Here is an 8,418-nt window from a genome sequence, read left to right as displayed (position 1 = left end):
CAACACCAAAAACAAAAAATAAAATGGAAACATGTTAGAGGGTCTGATTTTACACACATAAGAACCTGACAGAAGTAGAACAGCTTTCTGATCAAACGTCCAGCTGTGAGGTTATTTTGGGAGACGAACAGCTTCCCTAAAATCCAACTCCTTCTGTGACAAACACAAGTGCTCGCTTTGTCCTCTGGAGGCTGTGGACCGTTCCTGGACACACAGACTGCTATTCAGACACACACACACACACACACACACACACACACACACACCCATACCACACAAGTAGAGCCTCCACTTTGCACTGTACCGTTGTGCTCTTCACGTGTCCTGTTTGTCCTCATGCACACACACACACACACACACACACACACACACACACACACGTGGTGACTTTATGTACCAACCCAGGAGGCCCAGTGAAGGCATGCCATAAATGTGACACATGCCCACAGCCCAGCGCCTGGAGTGCTGTCCAAATAGTCCCTATGAGCCCACACCAGAGCAAATATGCTGTCAGCGCCTTCAGGTTCAGACCCGAGAGTGAGTCAGGGAGTCTGAGGAAGTGGAAGAGGTAGGGAATGAGCCTCAAAGGACTGATGAAAGTCCTCACCACTGTTGGACATTTGGTTTAGGTTAGATGTGACACATGGACTTCAATGACCTTATCACTCTAGATCCATGGTGTGAACCAGGATTGATTACGATCTACTGAACTGTGCAGGCTATGCATACCAAGGAGGACAAATATCTGAAACCTGCCGGGCTCTTTCTAGTCACTCTTCACTGTGTCCCTCTTTTATACAGATGTGTACAAAAGTAAGCTTAGTATGAAACTTGAATCAAGAGGGATGTCATGTCACAATTATGGACAAATTAAGAACGAGTTCAGAACATCTGTCTTTGTCATATTCTATGATGTATAATTTGCTGTAATTTGAGACTGCCTGTAATCAAAAGCATTCATCATTTGTAAAGGTACCTACGTTTGGATTGCCTTGTACCTTGTCATTGTTATACAGCTGCAAAACCTCTTAAGTCTGGTGGATGTTTAAGCATAGATCAGGATTTGCAATAGTCAAGGTTTGGCTTGTTGGACCATGATTTTCCCTGAAGCTAAGTAGTAATTAGCCATGCTATCAGTGGATGGTAATAATGGTCAGTCGGTTTGTTCACCACTTTGTTCACCACTGAACTCTCTCAGCAACAATCAGAAGGATTGCCTGATTGTACCAACAACCTCTGTGTCTCTCTGGAGACCGGGAATCAAGGTGATATATTTGGTCTTGAGGAAATTATCTCGACAACTGTCGGATGGATTGAATGAAATGTGGTTCAGATATTCATGTTTATTCCAGAGCCATCATCAGGTCGAAATTTCAGTTTGTCTAATACCTTTTGTTTATGGCCAAATACCTACAAAACAATCATGTTCCCATCAGCCTAACCTGTACTCTGCCAACCATCTGACACTTCAGTATGAACCGAAAAAACTAGCTGCTAGATATGCAATCTACCTATAACATTGGACAATATTTAAATAAATCAGTGGGGACCAGAATTTTCATATTTCCTGTGTACACATGGAACTTTCATGGTGCTAGGAAGAAGATCTGTAGGGTCGACAGAACACATTAGGATTCATCCTCTTGGGACTGCAAATATCTACAGTTAATTTCCAGCCCTTAGTTTTTGAGAAAGGTATTATGAAATATTAGTCAACTCCAATATGACCTCATGGTGGCACAAAAAGATTGGTCTTGAGCTCACCAAGAAAGGTTTATCCTCTGGGGAACATCCAAACCAAAATGTATGTATGGCAGTTGGACAGACGGGCTGACCAGTCCACCTCATTGTCCTTAGGTCTTGCCACTAATGAGGTCAGTCACAGAAATGTTCCAGAAATCCAATGATGTTTCCTCTCCTCGTGGATCTGAGGTCATATGCATCTTAGAATAGAAAGGCTCATCTAATGCTTGATAGTAAGTTACAGGTAGTGAATGTACAGATTGGTGTATCATAGAGGTGTAGCAGCGTTACACATGAGAAACTGGATCAAAGATGGAGATTGTATTTGTCTGTGTGGTGGCTCCTCACTGCTTGATTCAGCTGTCGTCAGGCCTCCGTCACAGCTCATGGTGTGTTTGTCATCATGTGTCCGCAGGACGAGCGTGTAGTGGGATGAAGTGGGGACGAAGTGATGGAAAGAGGAGACAGAGACAGAGACATAATGAGTGAAAGGACTTGATGAACTACAGTAACGGAGAGTGAGAGATCAGAGCGGAAACACATTGTGAACATGTGAGGTGATGAAGGGAGAAGGACAGAAGTCCAAAACATAAAGGATTTAAAGAGGTAAATGAGTCGGATCTGAGCGCTGAAAGGTCGACAGCTTCGGATTTACTAAACACCAGCATGACACAGCATACTGAGCTCGGTACATCTGTCTACTGCCAGCTTAGCAGCACATCTGTGTGGCATGATAGCCCCCCCGACATACTCCACAGTCATACACAGCAAAGTAGTCACTGATCAGGCCAGAAACCAAACACACAGTGTCAAATAAAGTGAAGGTTGTCTTGGGTAAGCAAAGATCTGCTACGCTGGTCCGAATAGAGAAAAGCGAGTCGGAGAGCTGAGCGCAGGTGGCAGAAAACAAATCTCCAGGTTCACTGTGACATCTATGAAGAGAGACTTCACAATTATAATTTGGAACTTAGAAATGCAAGGCAGTCCTTCTTCTCTGACATCATAACCAAAAACAATAACAATACACACGCTTTATTTGCTACCGTCGACAGGCTAACAAACCCTCCAGTGTCAGTAGCTGCTGAGCTCCAATCCTCCTGGGAATGCAATCAATGTGCCTCATTTTTTACTGACAAAATTCAGAAAATTAGACAAGCAGTCAGTGCCTCCACACCAACCACAGGATATGTGTTGTCCCCATCTCTGAATAACATCCATTCAAATATCATGACACAATTTCATTCAAATTGGCTTGTATAGAACAAAGTCCTTACTAGTCCTGTCACGTTTAAATCAAAACGATGTATGTTTTCCCTTTGTAATGGCTACAGCTGACATTTTATTTGACTTTTAGGCTCCATGAAAACCTTAAAACATCTGTCCAGCCATCCCTGCAGAAAAGAAAGCTGAGACCCTGTTGCAGCATATGTGGGTTATTGACCCAGGCGAGTGGAGGGAAAGCTGCTGAATAGCGCGGTCTGTTGGGGCTGGTGGGCAGGAGGAAGATTTTACAGACATCTACTGATCTCTGGCAGCCAAGAGGTCAGAGCTGGATGTGCTGCTGTCCAAAAATCTCATGATGAATCGGGCCCAATTTGTTGAAATCATACAGATGTTCATTCACATTTGGTAGATAGCTGAAAATAGGCCTGTTTAACTGACAGATGAACTATGACAGATGAGATGTAATCTCTCCATTACTTCATGGAGAGAAACTAATGATGGAAATGGATTTGTTATGTGGAAATAAAGCATGTTTCCATTGTTGGCTCTGGACACCCCCTTCATTCTCATGCTGCTCGCTCCACCTCGAAACAACGTGATGCAGTTCATCATTGTGCTTTGCTCTTCCTTACAGGAGATACATATCGTCTTCGTCACTGTGTCTACTACCTCCTCACTAGCAAGAACAAGACTTCTATTTCTATAAGGTATCCTGTAAAAGCTTCACTTACCATAATATATCAAATAATACATACAATATATGAAGCACAACATGTAAAGGAAGGGGGAAGTCATGACATCATAAATCATTAGAACCTTTATTTTATATTTGATGTGTACTATGACTACGTGACAGGCTTTTATTGTGAAATCTTGACAACTGAATACAGTCCAGACACAATGGTCTAAACAGCTTCCTTGAGAGAGGAGTCACCGTTAATTTGGTAATAATATAAAGACTACAAATAAAAATAATACAATAAAATAATTCTTAGATGCTGAATCTTCATGTTTCTATACACAATAACAGCCTCCCATGTGCACCTCACATATTCTATCACATGAGAATCTGCTCGGCTGGGAAACGCTTAGTCATGTCCTGCAAGGTGGAGGCAGAGACGGAGGCGGTGGCAGGAGGAAACTGTGTGCCCTCCAGCACTTCGACACAGCTGTGACCCGGCTACTGCTCCTGACCTCAACCCTCTCAGCCACCTGACGTCCATATGAAGACGTTCAAACACACACATGCTCATTTGATTCAATGGAGACGAGAGGTGTGAGTCTCTGTTTCACTGCAGCAGAGTGAGATCTCAGTGGCATCACATCATGTGATGAATGAGGGTCGGACACACACACACACACACACACACACACACACACACACACACACACACACACACGCACACACAGCCTGTTACCTCCCTACCTGGTACCCAATCACTCTCATCTGCCATTCTAGTCCTCCTACTTCTTTCTGTTCTTTTCCTCTGTCTCACCGCAAAATCATTTTTTTTTTTTTTATTTCAAGCTGTCAATACGTATTAATATTACTCCTATATTGTGTTAAGCAGTGGGCATGGATATCAGCTTTACAGGCAGCTTTGACATACTGCATAGTGTAGATGCTAAATGGACTGTACTACTGCACTCAAAGCTCTTTAACACTACATGTCATCGTTCACCCAGTCACACCCTGATGACAGGGCTACCTGTGATTGGGCTATGCAAATACATGTGAATTGATTTTTCCATTCTTCAATACAGCATGATGTTCAACTTTTAACTAGTTCATGAAAGTTAACTGTAACATGATGGTCGCCTAATAATGTCTTATTCAACATTCCGTTGTACTTAGCTCCACCCTCTTGTGTCTCTTCTGGTTGCAAAAAAACAAGATGGCGACTTCCAAAATGCAGAACTCAAGGCTTCAAAATCCTCGTCCACAAACCAGTGGGTGACGTTGTGGTGAAGGTCCACTTCTTATACACTGAAAACTAAATGACATGTTTACAAAAACTTGAACCTTGAAACATTTGATATTTTATAATCATTATAATCAGTTGGCTAACCTGTGCTAAAGCTGCCAGACTGCTCCATCAGAAGTGCTTGTTGGATGATTGATTAGCACCACCAGCACCACCAGCACCTCAAATCATACAATTGCAATGATCCCAACCGCTCCGTGTTACACCCAGTCTGATCGTCTGGCTGCTCATTTTTCTTTACATCTGACTTTTAACAATGACACTGCATTTCCAGATCTTAACAATTATGTTAATGAGAACAATGTTACTTTTAGAAACACTTCAAAAATTCAACCTACCCAGAATTACCCTATCTCACCTTCTCCCTCAGAGTTACGTTAGCTGTTCTGGGATTTGAAAACCTAGCTTGATCTTCCCTCCATATCGATTCACATTTCTCTCTGAGGTGCAAAGACAGAAACAGAGGCCTGGTGTGCTGCCTTAGTGACTATCACATTAACATCCTTTAATTGATCACTCCCAAAGCACTGCATGTCTCTTCTCCCCTGTCTCTCTTTCTGTCTTCATGTCTCTCTCTGCACCGCCACAGTCACAATCTGACCTTGGCTGGGGCTGAAAAAAACGAGTGGCAGATGTCCTCCTCTACAGGAGCAGACCTGGTGGCAAACCACGCGCTCACCCCCTCTCACTGCCCTGTCTGCCATCACACTCCTGTTTGCAACATGAATCACTCCACCTTCTCACATCCTGAATGCTGCGACGGCTACAAACAGCCTCCGTTTCAGGCCTGAGCTTCCGAGGGAGGAGGTTCATTTGTATTTCATGGCGGCGCAGCCTCGAGGAGGGCATACGCTTCCTGATTGGCTCGTGAGTTTATATTGTGGATGTGTAGCTGCAGGAGGTTCATGCAATTATAGCATTACTCAGAGTGGAGCAGGGCCTAAGTGTAGAAAAATGAGGCAATCTTATTGCAAATTGGTGCAGCGGTCGCATTGCTTACAGGCCATTCACCATCTCACAATCACAGAATCTCACATCTGTGTCTTCTTCTTTTGAAGCAAAGAAAGAAAGAAAAGAAATTCTCAAAGTCACATAGTGACTTTAAATTGAAGCCAGAGGATAATGATACTCATTTTAACACCAAATTACAGGTACATAAAAACTCTTGTGTGTTTTCAGTTTCCAGAGTTAAGTCAGTTGCACTTCTATATTTTAGGCTACAGGAATAAATATATTCACAGCATGTGGTGCACTTTTGGAGTGTTTGTTTTGCATCTAACATTTCCTCAGAGCTCTGACTGGACTTGTGTTGATCATCATGAAGTTATAGCTCTGATACAGAGGTGACCGTGGCTAAGTGGAGAGCAGGGCTGTCTTTCAATCAGAGGGTCAGAGGTTCGAGCTCCTGCTCCACTGGTCTCATGTCAATGTGTCCTACGGTGTGTAGATAGATACTGAATTGTAAGTCGCTTTGGATAAAAGCGTCTGCTAAATGACTGTAATGTAATGTGATGTAATGTAATGTATTGTAATGTAATGAGTAACTGGAGCTACAGCTCCTCAGTAGTTGGGTTGTTGTGGTGTATTGAGGACTCCTCTCTTTTAATGCCTTCCCTCTCAGCTCCACCTTCTCTCTCTCTTCACTCCGGGACTGACTGTTGTGTTGATGTGAGCATGTGTGATGACAGGCAGAAGGTCTACGGTTCTGTTACTGTACCTTTAACCTTTTCATTTTGCTCTTTTAACTCAGGTCACTTGCTTAGTGCACTAGGCTGATACTTGCACATTCTGAGACTTTAGTGCCTGAAAACTTCCCTTGATCTGAGATTGAAAGCAAAAACGTAAAATACAATACAACAAAAACTGTAATTATTTGATCATTAGGCCCATGCACTAAAATCACTTGGTCTCAGTTATGTAAGAAGCTCTATTAACACAGACTTGTAGGGAACAGTTGAAAAGCTGCATCATTTCAATGGTCAGCATTCAAAGAATCAAAAGCCGATTTGATAATGAGTTGTGACTTTCAGTTAAGGACTCAACACATCGGATGAATTGATAAATGAAATGCAGATTATTCATGTTTTTCAGGTGCTAATCATACAGCCTCGCACACAGAAAATGAACCTGCTGATTTTCATATGTTCTTGCATATCATTTTGATGCCTCGCCTGTGTCGTTAATTGCAGCTTCTTTGGCATAAAGATGTATGCATAAATATGTAACTCTTCCTTTAAACCTGTGACGGGTAGAAACATCCTTACTAACATGTCCATTACAATGCTGTGGAATTATGGAGCGTCAATAATAATTCCAATTAACAATGATAATATTATATAATAATAATAATAAACAAAAAAATAAATACATTTGTATCATCAATACAAACTTATGGAGCGCTTACAGTATTATTTTACTGCAGTAAAATAATGTTGCATCTTGAGCAGATCTCCTGATTGCAGCAATTGCAAATAAATCAAAAGATTTCCCCTCTGAAACGTTACATTTTAAATCTGTAAACTGTTGACCAAAGTTACTAAAGTGTTGTGATTTAGTCGACGGTCACCACAATAAGGAGTACAACAAATGACAGGCTCCTTATAAATAAAGCAGGAACCACGTCCAGCCCCGATTCCTTATTTCCCAAACAGACACGGTTTTAACAGGGCAGCCATGAAAAACCTGAACGCGCATTTTATTGCTATCACTACAGGACTTCTGGGTTTTGAATCATAACCCAGACTGCAGCCTCAGATCATTTCTCACAGACTCTCGGATGTCCCCTCACGCAGGTTTTCAGGTCACGCAGTCTCTGCTGTACGTCTGGCATTCACTTTGCATTCCCGTCACTCCGGCCGTGTGTACAAATTAGGACATCAGAGCCGCCGGAGCGGTGACACCGACACCACCGTGCACCTGCTGCGAAGGCATCAGTGTGGAGACACTGTGCTGCATGGTGTCTAAATATGAGCATCAGAGCACTCTGTGTTTCATAGGGTCTGACTGAAGCACATGTTGACTCTCCTATGTATGAGTCATTCACAAGCACACCGTGAGCTGCAGTGAGGCTGGCTGATCGAAACGAATATGTTCAGGACGATGATCTCAATAATGAAAACATAAGCTCATGTAAATTGTCAAGCACGGGGGGGGGAAACATGGCTGTACACACTCGAAGGGTTTTCTCATCGGTGCACAGGAGGAAGTCCTCTTCATATACAGCCCATCACTGATCTGGATACAGTAACACAACCAGCAGACAGACAACTTCCACGCAGTGGTGTGGACCATGCATGTGTCACATTCAGGGAAACGCCTTCCCAACTACTATCCACTGAAGTACCCGTGTCAGAGACGTGTGTGTGTGTGTGTGTCAGCAGAAGCAATACGTCACATGTCTCCATTTCAAAACACATCAGGTTTATGTTTCCTCGGACATGAGCAAATATGCATACATGTCATCGAA

The sequence above is a fragment of the Cebidichthys violaceus genome, unplaced genomic scaffold (genome assembly GCF_023349555.1).
Source record: "Cebidichthys violaceus isolate CVI_PGR_0920_01 unplaced genomic scaffold, fCebVio1.0.p SCAF_19, whole genome shotgun sequence".
NCBI lineage: Eukaryota > Metazoa > Chordata > Actinopteri > Perciformes > Stichaeidae > Cebidichthys > Cebidichthys violaceus.
Note: the sequence above shows the minus strand (reverse complement) of the source record.